A 13,631-nucleotide genomic window follows, 5' to 3' on the forward strand; every position below is an offset into this window, starting at 1 on the left:
CCAACTCCTACTAGAATGCCAAGGGCTCTGTAGACACTAAATGACTCAAAAGAGCCTCATGTCTCTATTTTCCAAAGACAGTAACAAGAAAAGGATAAGCCACTTGTTAGATTTTCTAACAAGTTAGAAACATGCAGATATAGTATATGGCAAGGATAGAAATACTCTCAGCCTACCCAGCCTAGATACTCTTCCATAAGCTAAATTAAGTCACTTGAAGTTAAATTGTTTTGTCTCTGAAATATTCCCTTTTCCCTGAATGCTCGCACAGTCACACAGGTCTTAGCTGTCTGTGTGATACCTGCCCCCCAACTCTGAACTGCAATTGCAAAGAAAAAATCCTTCCACACCTTTTTCTCTTGCCCAACCTGTTCACCCAATTATCCGTAGAATCACCTCTAGCAGGAAGCCAGCCTGTGTAGCTCTCTCCTTAGCCAGCTGACAATTGCTATGGCTGGAATTGTCCTCCAAAGTTCATGTGTTGGAGACTTAATCCCCAATACAGTAGTGTTGAGAGGTGAGACCTTCACGAGGTGATTAGGTCATGAGGGCTCTGTCCTCCTAAGTGGATGAATGTCATTATCACAAGAGTGGGTTTGCTATATAAAAGTAAATTTGGCCCTCCCTTACTCTCTCTTGCCCTCTCTTCAGCCTTCTGCCATGGTAGGATGCAGCAAGAAGGCCCTTGCCAGATGCAGGTCCCTTGATCTTGGACTTCCCAGTCTTCAGAACAATGAACCAACAAATTTTTGTTCATTATAAATTACCAGTCTCAGGTATTCAGTTACAGCAGCATAAAACAGACTGAGACAATAGCAGACAAATTAACTAACCACTCCATACCTCAATTATCTCATCTTACAAGTGAAGATAATAATAGTTCCTACCGCGTAATGTTTTATGAAGATAAACTAAATAATTCCACTTTAAGGATTTAAAACAGTCTGGGCACATATCAACTACTAAATGTTTGTAATTATTATTCCTGAAGGCTCTGAAGGGTTTTTTCTTATGCACACACACATCCCATTTGCCAAGTCACAGAAATGCCATTTTTAATGAATATATAATGACATGTTCTTTGTCCATGTCTTCTTTTAGTGTGTCAATCCCACCAGCGTTTCCACTGAAGTTCCTTGGACAGGGCAGCCTTTGTGAGTCACTCACCTCACTTATAGTTTCTTCATCAAATAGTCAATAAGAAACTCACAGACACCACAGCTGAATCTGAGCTAAACCCCATTGACCCAGAAGCCAATGCTCCATTCTTAGTTCGAGAAAGTCCTGTCTGCCAACCTCCCAACAACAGGAGAAAATGCTGACTCTGCAGCTGGACACAGACACTTGGGGCTATTCACCTAGAAGTGTGACCAATAGGGAGGTGGCTAAAGGATTTTCAGCTGCAGCCTTGCTGTCAGAAGCTGTCCCAGGAAATCTCAAAGCATGGTTAAGTTTCAACAGAACTAACCAGTACTCCTCTCTTCCCTCTTTGCCCTCTTCTTGTAGACTAGGATTTGAAAACAGACAGACTGCCAAGGGTTATAACAGCAGTAGATTTCTATAGCAAGGAGGCTGTAATTTTCAGTTAAAAGTGATTGTTAGCATAAACAGAAAATTTATCAAGTTGTGGCAGATAACACAGCTTCAGAGTAACTGCGGAATCAACCTTGTTCCTATTCAAAAATGGCTGCTAGAACATTGAATAGATCCCTTATAAGTTCCCAATCCATGTTTTGCATGGGCTCCCAGGTACTCCAGCCAAGATGCAGCCCATTCCTTTCTGACAAATCTTTGATAGTATTCTTTCAGCATGGCCTATCCTTCAGCTGTTTCTGATCCTGAAATCAGAGAAGTTCACCTTGTAGCTCCAGAGTTGGACTAAACACAGTCCTTTATGGTTATAAACATTCATTCACTTTATTCTGACCTTTTCTTAAGCAGCCACAGATTACAAAGTGATCTCCCCTTGCTCACTCCCTTCAACATTCCTCGCCTCACTAACTCCCATCTCAGTTCCTCTCTTCCTCCTCACAAAATCTTCATCCTTCCCAGTCCCAAACTGCCATAGCTTCATGGCTATGTGAAAGCAGATGATCACATTCTGTGAAAGCTTCTTAAGGGAGAGATGTTACCAAGAATACGTCTGTGCAACATGTTCTTATTAAGCATAATGAAGAACTTGCTGTGTTAGCACTACACTAGCTAACGTAGGAGATAGAGCATAAATGTAAGGTGGAATCTTGACACCAGGGAGCTTATAATTATGATTAATCATCTTTAATGTACAACAGCCCCCACTCTACTGTGTTCTAAGAAAATGGTTAGTAAAGCCCAGGTGAGAAGAATGATGTTATGGCATAATATGGTGGCAATAAGTGGATGCTAACTAAATTCCCCATTTTCCCAACCCAAGCCCAGCAAAACATCAAGTATCTCCAATAATAAGGAGGTCTGTGAGAAAATCCATCAAATCATATGATGGGGCCATCAAATGTATATATATACATGAATGAATTAGTGGCTTTTCCTTAAATCATGAATTTAAAGTCCTTTTGCAAATTCTTGATAAGTGGGCCAAATTCGGGCCATGTGTCCTTTTAAAAAAAACTTAACATCTGTTTCTTGTAATTCATTAAGTGGCCAAATGCCATTCTACTGGTTCTATGCACCTATTGTTTAACTTGGCTCTGTTTTCAGCAGTCTGAATAGTGTTCTCTCAGCTGGACAATGTGTTTATTCATGTAGCTGTAGCTCTTCTGTTATTAGGAGTGTGTGTTTGAAACAAACATAATGTCTGGAAGGAAAGAAAACACCCAAAAGAAAAAAATTGAGCATGTATCATTTTTTCTTAATGCTCTTTGCTTCCTACACAAATATTAAACACATCGTACTCCTCAGAACACCTTATAGAAGGAGACTTCCATAGAGACTTTATAGAAGAAGACTAAAAGAGTAGAAGACTATCCCAAGATTAAATCTAAGTGGACACGCTTCAATTCTGCATTGCTCAAACATTGAGAGGCTCCATGAAATGCTCCTTCTCTTAAGGAAGACAGAATATTGCTTCTACTCATCTTATAATGCCAAAGATGCCTACATAACTCCTCTCACTTAAATAAAATGAAGCTTTGTTATAATCTTTAGTATAACATCTTATGAGTCAAGGCATCATTTTGTAGTGTGGGCAGTCTACAATTTTGAATGGCAGTCTAGAAAGCAATTGAGAAGAACTTCTTGTGAAATATTTCAATAGAAATAAAGAGAAGTGTTCTTAGATCTACCTGACAAGGGTTCAACATGGGAAAATTGAATGGCTGCTCTTAGGCAGAGAGACTTTAGCTAAATGACCTCTTGAGTACCTTCAAGCTCTCGTGTTGAATGATTTTGTACTCATAATATGACTGTATGTTTTTAAAGTATTGTGGTGACCAGATTTGCTAAGGCGATAACATGAAGGAAATCTGAGTAATGAGTGAAGCTGCCTGTCAATCATAATATAATTCAATAGGTAAAACAGAAAGAGGTCTCTTGAGAAGTGGTTGGCCACAGGGTACAACACCTCATCACATTTCTGGCTGGTGAAACCCTCTTGCTTTGCTGAGAAGGTCTCATTTGCTGAGCTTTCACAGATGTAGAAATATGGACTCAGCAGGTTGCAAAGCCAATTGGCAGTTTCAATCGTGTCACTTACAAGAAGAATTTGATAACCAATTCAGAAATGAATTGTGTTCTTTTCCTTTCTTGATTAGCATACCTCACCAAACCCATTCTGACTGTTCCAAGTGTGTGGTCTCAAGGCATATTTGTTGTGGAGCTTAGATATTGAGTTCTTTCCAGAGAGCAAAGCTCTGAGGTTTAGGGGGAGGAAGGAGAGAGAGGCATCTCTTACAAAATCAAATGACTTGCTTTTCGTTCAGTAATAAAAATTAACCTTCTAGCAAGAAGGACCTAGGAAGACAGCCTATGTTCAGTAAATTTTAGTTGCCCATTTCAAAACTTACAGAATAATAATTAACATTGATATTCCTTATTAAACATATCACAATAAAATGAAGTTGAACATAGATTGAGCAAGTAAAAACATCCTATTAGAAAGGCTGAACCTCATACAACTATGTTTCTTAACCAAGTTAATTAACATCCCTAAACCTTGACCTTCTCATCTGTATATCATAACCAATCTGACACCACATACTTCTCAGGGCAGTTATGATAGTCAAAGAAACTACCATTCCCTTCCATGTACATTTCAGCAATATACATGAAAATGCTTTTAAAACAGAAATGTGTTCCTCAGTGGAAGGTAGTAAGAAAATTCCAACTCAGAGAAGTTAAGTGACCTGCATAAAACTGGCAGCTAATTAGTGATGGGGCTGGGACTCAGAGCTAGCCGTCTTTATTTGTTATCCAGATGTATATCCTCTCTAGACCCTGTTACCATTCCAATTCCTCCTTGTCAACCAATTATGAAACCAAGAAAGCAACTTTAAAAGGCAGGCTTTAGAAATAAGCACTCCACTCAGGCCTTTACCACTGAAAGGCAATTGAAAGAGTTTAACATCAAAATGTGATCATCTTCTAACTGAAAGGACTGCATATTCTGCTTTGAAACCAATGTTTGGGAAACATGTAGACACAGGCATAGGTTGTCCTTCTGTGAGTGACACATACTCCCCTCCTCAAATCATCCACCAAGGAGGCATGTAAATTTTTGCCCACTCCCCTCTCTACCCAACCCCCTCCTCTGGCATGGACACAGCCAGGTCAGCTTCCAGTCATGTGAGGGACTCTCTTAGTGTAATTTTGTGCTTGAGATTTGTTCTTAAAATACGCTGAATTCCTGATGACAGCTGATTCTTATATCATTTCCTGGCAAGTAGATTTTAGGTCCATACCTAGGAAGTAAATACCCTTACCATCTCTTAAGATCTTATATTGATCTTAAGTTCATACAATGGTTATCTTAGCCCCCATTTCCATATTCAATCAGGCACTTGTTCCACTAGAGATGTTCATGGAAAACCTGTTGTGTGCCAGTGACTGTTCAGTGTCCAAACCATCACGGTGGAAAAAATGGACAGAGTGAAAAGAGTATGAAGACTACAGGGGTACAAATGTTTTGGTTACATGGATTGCTTTTGTACTGCTTGAGTCAAAGTTATAAGTGTGCCCATCACCCAGATAGTGTTCATTGCCCCCGTTAAGTATGATGAGACCCCTCAACACCAGCAGTAACACACCCATTCACAACATGCAATCACTGACCATTTCAATTTATGTCCAAGATTACATGTATGATTAACTGAGATGCAGCTTGCTCAACATAGTTCATTTCCAGGACACAGGAACCTGAGATGTCCTGTGGACATAGGAATAAGGATAGCTTTTTGGTTCTACCTCATGCTCTTAACAAAAGAAGGAGGGAAGGAAGGAAAGAAGAAATTGAACTTTCTATAAGCCATTTTCCAATTCTAATCTAATGTTAGGTTTCTTTTCGCTTAAGTTTCCATTTTTTAAGTTACTGAGCCAACTCAAATCACAGCACCCAGGCCTGGCATGCACAATGACAAGTATCTCTAGGGGAGTGACTTGCACTTCCTGCAGGTCATACATACCCTGCTTATACCCCCCCAGACTTACTCAATTCGAGCAACATCGTGCACTGCTTACTCATCCTGGGTCTTTTGCTGAAGTGCTTGCACACAGCCAGGCATTTATCAACTGGTATTTCTGTAATTTTTTTCCCAAAGCACATTTCTCTACATTTGTTCTTACTTGAAATTCATCTTGTTTATAACTGAAAACCTCTGCAATTTATCAAGGTCACTCTAAATTCTAATGATAGCTCTGTAGACTCTCAGATCTAGAAAGAACCTTGGAGGTAGTGAGTCTGACCAACCTCCTTCTACTATAGAGGAGGAAACAGAGATCCAGAGGCATAAAAGGACATTTCTAAGAATATGTGATCTATTAGTTATGATCTCAGCACAAAACAGAATTTATCTCAGATGATTCAGCCACAGAAACTTGAATAAGGCACTACTTATAGAGCAGTGGCCAGGATGAAGGGGAAACAGTGGATAGGGAGACACCAAGGAACCAGCAATAGCAGAAATTCTTTACTCTCCAAGACTAAAGGAGAAGGGGGAAAATAATGACCAGAGCCCCGTGAGAGCTGGAAAAGAAGAGGAGCCGCCAGAGCTCATCTTCTTGACCAGAGCTGTAGTCAAGGAAGGACACAACTCTGTCCTTGATGCTACATCAAAGTAGGGATGAATGGAAGAAATACCCCAACCACACTGTCTTCTCATTCTCCCATCTCCTGCCTTCCATGGGTCGATGGCCAGAGGGCAGGGCAGGCAGATGACATGGCCCATTCAGGTCAGCTTCCCCGGGCATGAAGCTGAGTGGAGCAGGGAGAGAAGAGAGAATTGATTTGGAGGAGCAAAGAGAAAATGACCAACAGACACAGCGAATTCAATCACGCAGCCTTGATGTGCATCTCCATTCTAACCAGTATTGGTGTCATTACAAAGGCTTAATTGCCTAACAAATAGTTACTGAAGGGAAAATGAAGGGAAAGTAAAAGAAATGAAGGCAAGTAGAAAAAGGGTAGAACTGTCCTATGCCAGGAGCCATACCAAGTATGATGAGGGGTCGCAAAGAAATAATAAAAGTACACTATCGTAATGTACTTACCACATATATTACTACATTACACAGTGTTTCCCCCCTGCCAGGCCCATTCTAAGCTCTTTATATGCACTGACTCATTTAATCTGCAACCTCATTTTACAGATGAGGAAACTGAGGACTAGAGGATTGAGCAGGATAAGCCCCCATCCTTTTACTTCAGAGGTCACACTTTCAACACTGCTCCACACTGCCTCTGTAGACGTCCCTCAGGGAATTCATTATGTATTTGAGGAATAAGTAACACTAATGCATGAAAACTTAATTATGAGAGTTAAATAATTAATTACAAATTGCATCATTACAAGACAGCATGAGAAGGAATCTAAGGCTGGGGAACTCCGCTTGAGCTGGAGCAATCAAGGAAGGGACCAGGGTGACTCTTCAACAGCTCCTAACCCAGAAATGGCTCTGGGCAACCACAAACCTGCTGGGCCAGGGCCAAGAGCAAGACTCCTAGTTCTCCACACAAGGATCACTAGTTCCCTTGTCCTTGACAGTTCTCTTTCCAGGGCTCCACAGAAGTGTTCTCAGGGACAGCCTTCCAATTTACAGATCTGCTACCTCACCCAACAGGATCTCAGGGGGCCACCTTGGCCTGCCTCCTGACCTCAGCCCAGGAAATATTATATACTCTTGTCAAATGAAGCAACTGTTCCGCACTCATTTTCTAGATTCTATTGGAAGGCCTGCAACCAGTCATTTTTAGGGAACTGAACATAGACATGTAAGTCTATACGCAGGAAAACCTTTAAATGGTAGAATATAAGTAAAATAAGACTAACCTTGTACACACCCTGCCTTTGTCCCTATTATAATCACTCTTGAATATAATTTAGACTCTGGGGTAGACGATTACATTTATATTCCTGTCTCTTAGAAATGTTCAATATTTAATAAAAATATTAACAGGGTGTTTTTGTTCTAGGACCAAAGCAAGTAATTTTCTTTACATTATGCATGCATTTTGACCTTAAAGGGAACAAATAACACATTTGGTTTTATGGTGTTGCTGTGCGGTTTTCAATTAGGTTTCTGTTAGGTTCTGCAAACAGAAAAACCAGCCTATATCTAATTCAATACCTACAAATTTCCACAGATGGTCACGGAATACTGTAGAGGCTAGTGAATAAAGATTTTGCTGCATGTTTTCCAATCCGTGACTTAAATTCTGTTTCTACCACATTCTTTTTATTAAAAATTTCCAATGACTATTTTTTTTCCGGAGAGTGTGATTATAAAATAATTCTCTCAGTTTCACTAGGCAAAAAGACATCTAATTTGAAACAGTTTGTACGTTAGGCAGCCACGTTAGACAGAAATAGTTCAGCTGCAACTGAATAAGACAATAGTGTCAGAACGGTTGTCAAAAGTCAGATTCCTCAAGACCAGTTTGATCCCAGTGTATGTAATGCGCCACAGAAGATGGAAATTTCTAAGGATAGAGCAGGGAACTCCACTTCCTGAGCAGCCATGAAATCCCTTATACGTCTGTCTGTGCTCCCAAACACAGCCTTGTTTCCTCCTTCCTGAGCCCGTGCCCATGTGCTGAAGGGTACACCATTGATGGCAGGACTTCAGGAAAAGACCACAGGGTTTGAAAGCAGACTGACTTGAATTCAAATCCATTCTGCCTCTTAATATGATGAGATCTGGGGCAAATTATGTGACCAAAATAGAAATAATAACTTCCTATCTAAAAGTTTGAGCAGACAAATATGAGAAGGGCTAGTTCCGTCTAGAGAAGAGAAAAGGCCACAAATGAACATTGATACTGCAGAGTGGCAAGAGCTTAAAGATTAAAGGACCAAATGTGGTAAGAGTAACCATGTGCGAGGGTTTAGGGAGGCTTCAACAAAGGAAGGGACGCTTGAACTGGGTCTTAGAAAAAGTAGAAAGTGGTTAAAAAAATCCCCGGAGTTATCAGTGAAATCTTGAGTGTCAACTGTGATGACTGTCCATGGTTCTCTAGAAAACTGTGTTGAAAGGATTTTTAGGATGTGGCTGGGATCAGTGGCCCAGCAGTTAAGCCAGAACTCAGCCTACAGCAATATCTCCAGGCAAGGTCTCCAGGAGCATGTGGTTCTCCCCAGTTTATGGAATTCAGCTGGATGTTGGCCTCACTGTACTTGCCAAGCATTGCAATTCTCCCTGACACCCTGCCTAGACTCCTCCTGAGCATGGGATTCTATGCTCCGTACTTCCAAATGTTGGCAGAAATCCTAATGTGAGCCAATTAACCCACTAGAAGGTCAGCAGACCTTGTTTGGGTATTTCCTACCATATCCTTTGCTGCTATGCCAAGTTAGACCTCTGTGGACAGTAGCACTGCCTGAATGGAGCCTGAACCCATCACAAGTCTCAGATGCAGGCCATAGGAGCACTGCCCACCCAGCAGGTGTCAGCCCTTCAACCAGGTCTGCTTCCCCATCCCCCTGCCCCACCCTGTCTTCTGATTCCTTCCCTTACCTGCCAGCTGCTATTGGTGAGGATCCAGCAGGCCTGCCCCAAGCCAGCCTGCAACAGGACAGGATCCAATGCACTCTCCCTGACTCTGGATCCAAGCCCAGTATCGGAAGAAGAATAATGCTAACGCCCCCTTCCATCACGTGCCTCTGCAGAACACCAGAGCTGAGGGCTCCAGGAAGCCCAAGCCCACAAAGCAAATCCACTCCATCTTTCATAGGACAGCCCTTCACGCCTTGCACACAGCCATCACGTCATCCTTGAATCATCTCTTCTCAGGCTCAAATTACAAATGCCACTTACACTCGAATTGGCACACATGCAGTCCACACGACGCAGCTTTGCACAGGCTTGAAGCACTCAGCAGTTCCGCTGGGATGCTCCCTGCCACTGTCCCCCCATCATCAGCTGCCACCACACATGTACCTGCCTCCACCACCACTCATCCAGGTGGCATCATTGCCTGTAACACCCATTCCCACCAGGGAAGGTCTTCTTCTGTTTTGGCCCCAGATAATCCCACACTTCAACTTCTAGTAGACATTTCTTCTGCATAGCTACCCCCATCACAGACTCTGCTGGCTGGTCCCGTGGTTCTGACCTGGGCTTCTCTCAATCTTCTATGTGTCCTGTGGCATTGGGCCCGGATCTATAATTTTATTCACAGAACACTGGTTCACTTCATTTGCCATTTGAGGAAATCTTCAGGCCTCTGTCTTTTGCTTTTGTTCTCCATCTTTATTCCTCGAAGAGATTCATTGCTATTTCCCAGTACCTCTCAACCTTGACTCAAAGACTCTCCCTTCTTTTCAAACACCACCCCCCTAACCCCCAGTCCTGCTGCACAGGGAACATGCTGCAGGTTATATGAGGATCAAAACTTCTCACTGGCTGTGTTAATGGTTTCCATTTTCCCCCATCTCTGAGCCAAGCTTCAATATGAGAAGCTATAATACTGAGGGCCAGGAAGGTTTTCCAGCCAGCAACACCGCGGTGCTGACGTCAGCACCAGAGGATGGGAGGCAGCTATGGGAGAAAGCTATGGGAAGACAGCTATGGGAAGACAGGTATGGGAGGCAGCTATGGGAGGCAGCTATGGGAAGACAGCTATGGGAAGGAAGCTATGGGAGGCAGCTATGGGAAAACAGCTAGCTACTGTTAAAACTGGGGATTGAATCCAGTGGTCCACCTTTACATGTCTCCACCTTCCTGTTTTCCTCTCTCTCTGGTTATAACTCTCAGCTGCTGGGGTTAATCTCATAATAAGCCCTTTCAGAAAACCTTTAAAAACATTCATCCAAAAGAATATTTGCTTATTCCAACACCGATTTGTAACCCTCATGACAGGTGCTTTACTTTCCCAGCTCTTTGATCCCCATTCACTTGCCATTTGTCTCCTTTCCTTTTGCAGGAAACCCTCAGAACTCAGATACGGTCAGCGAAAAGAACATGGGCTTTGAAATTAAACCTCAACACTAATCCTGACTCTGCCATTGACTATGTGGCTTTGGGCAAGTAATAAAACCTTTCCGAACCTGTTTCATCATCTGTGAAATGGAGAATGATAGCAGAAGCCCTACTGCAGGGATACTGTGGGAATTGCTTTAGCTAACGTACCTCCATTCGTGCAGTATTGGAGGCTTTGCAACTTGATTTCCTTTCTCTCTGCATTCAGAATAAGGAGCACGGGAACTGTGTCTAGCATGGCGGCTTTCTCCATAGGAAAGGAATACAAGAGCATGCTCACCTTCAGTCACAAACCCAAGTTTCCTGTTCCTAACATCCAGCTGTGGTTAAAGATAACGTTCACCACAATGCCAGGGGCTAATAGATGCTCACAGGAGACCAGGGACTATGTTTGAGTTGCAAGCGAACTACAAAGAAGCAAAGCAAAACTTGTTTTTAACAAGTTGAAGAAAATAAACTAATGGTGGGCTGCATGCAGCATGGACTAAAATGTTGTCAAGGTGAAGCAAGAAGGAAAAGGAGATTGTCCTTCAGAAACACACTACTCAGGAGAAAGTCATTTGTGTTGCTTTCTAAAACTTGAAATAGCCTCCTGAAATATATTTCCTATTGTACCATTCCTCCCAGAGAGAGCCTTCTCTTTTTGTTTCAATAGATAATATCACTTTGTGTGACCAATATCATGTTTTTGAAACACTGTTGTTGTTATGGTAACCTGATTGTGTGTGATTAAAAAGAGCACGTATCATCTCAGTGGGTTGTTACAGGGCTTCCAGCAGAACATAGATGCTTTCTCGGGGCGCTCCAGGCTTTGCTGACGGACTATTGGCAGATTTTGCTTCGTGTTTTCCCCTGCAGCATTCTTCTGTAGGATTACTAAGGACAGGCTGGGCCACTTGGGACTCCTTTGCAATGGTGGTGATGATCACATGGAGGTTTAACAGGAACAGTTGGGATGGAAGTGGGAGGAAAAGCTGGTTTTCTGGGGACAGCCTGGAGTATTGGTAGTGGCACTCCAGTAGCAGCCTGGAAAGGACAGTTCCTGGGCAGAAAGTTTCACAGTGTCACCCACTGCGGAGCCCTGATGCAAAAGTCTGGAGATCTGGCTTCTTAGCCTGCTTCAAGTCCTGGTCCAAATCTATAACCTTGAATGAGTTTCCTGATGTCTCTGAGCCTTATTTTCTTCTAAAATGTGAGGAAATTTCCAAGATCCCTTCTCTAGTCCTAATCATCTCTGATGGTAGGATCCTGAGTTAGACCAGGGATTCTAAAAGAGTGGTCCAAGACTCACTGAAGAATTAAAATCCCCAGGCCTTGCCTCAGATTTTATAAATCAGAAGCTCTGGGCCTGATGCACATCACTTTGCATTTTTTCCCCAAATGCTCCAGATGATTGTTGTGTACAATAAATGTAAGAAGAGCTATAATAGAGTGCACCCATGAAAGCAAAAATTTCCAAGAAGGGTCTGAAAGTCAGACTCCTTGCCATACACACCAGAGTGGGCTGACTTCTTCTAAGAAGATTACTTAGAAGACAAATTGCCACCTCCTCTGCAGGCCCTGTTAGCCTCCAATGACACAGCAGCCATCCCAGATGTGCCCACAGTGGGAACTGGAGATTGTGTTAGAGTTGAAACTGCAGTCACAGGCTCAGGTTGTTCTTGCCCAGAAACTTCTGAAGATGGGTTTCCAGCACATTTTTATTTAGGCTGTTTAGGTTGTCAGATCAAATACAAGGCATCCTGGGGTTTTTTGTTTTTTTGTTTTTTTGTTTTTTTTTTTTGGTGGGGGCGTTTGCTGAATCTGGCATACCTATCTACTAACCCCTATCCCAGCCCATAGCCAAGGAAACATAAAAGAGAAAAGAAAGAACGTTTTCTCCCTTTCCACTGGTAGGGTGTATCATATTTCTCAAGAAAACAGAGAAAATTGACCTGAGATGAGACACAAATGTGTACAAAATAAAACAAGCCCTCTAAGGAGACTGAGTCATGGCCCTAATCAGGTACAAAAAAAAGAAGTGAGTTAATAGGAATAACTTTCCAGAGAAAGCCATTTTCTCTTTTGCTTTGGGACCTCCCAAAATAATAACTTCAATTTAAAAATTCTTGAAACTTCTTAACTGGCTTTGTTCCAATTAACAACACAATGACATCAACATTTTACAAATTCAATCCCAACTAAGTTAAATTAAGTGGGTATTAACTGTGGATATGGAAGAAGGCTCACACAGAGTATGCAAATATAGTCAGTTTTAGCAACAACCCACAGTTCAAAAGAGTGAAAAGAGAATAAAGATGAGAATTTGCATAAATGAAGATTAGAATTAAGACTGGATTAAGATAAAAGACGAACGTGTGGGGCAGGGTAGCAAGCTGGAGCTCACATTCCAGAGTCTTAAAGGTTTAAGCCAAAAGATGAGTTTGACCTACACATAGTTCTGCTAATCAAACAGGAAAGAGATTAGACTGAGGCCGCCTAAGAAAACACAGGTGGGTTCTACACAGAAGACAGTTGTGCTTCCCAGAGTCCCAGATGTCCTAGCTCCCCAACTATTCAATCCATTTATGTGAGCATCTACAGTATCACTAAAGCTGTGCTTATCCCTGTCTTGGAGAAATTCCTGATCAAACTAGGCAGAAAAGACATGCACATCTGAAATTATTAGAGATGAAACCAAGTGTAGCTATGAAACAGAAGGGGACAAATCCACATGGGCTTTAAGTGTCAGCAAATCTGATGATGCAGGCAAAATCTGAGATTAGTCTTAATGGATATGAGAATGAGGGATTAAGATATTTGGAGGTGAGGAATGGGGAAATGGGAAGGTGCAGAAATGAGGGTACCATGTTGGAGGAAGCACAATGAGCAGAGGCCGGTGCTGGCATGCATGGAGGAGGAGGAGCTGCCACTAATGCCTCTGGTAGCTCTATTCTGCTCCCCTTGTCATCCCCATTCCTGCCTGGGACAAGTGGTTCCAGGGAGGAAGTTATAGCTCCATAGCT

Source organism: Lemur catta, chromosome 8 (genome assembly GCF_020740605.2).
Source record: "Lemur catta isolate mLemCat1 chromosome 8, mLemCat1.pri, whole genome shotgun sequence".
Taxonomy (NCBI): domain Eukaryota; kingdom Metazoa; phylum Chordata; class Mammalia; order Primates; family Lemuridae; genus Lemur; species Lemur catta.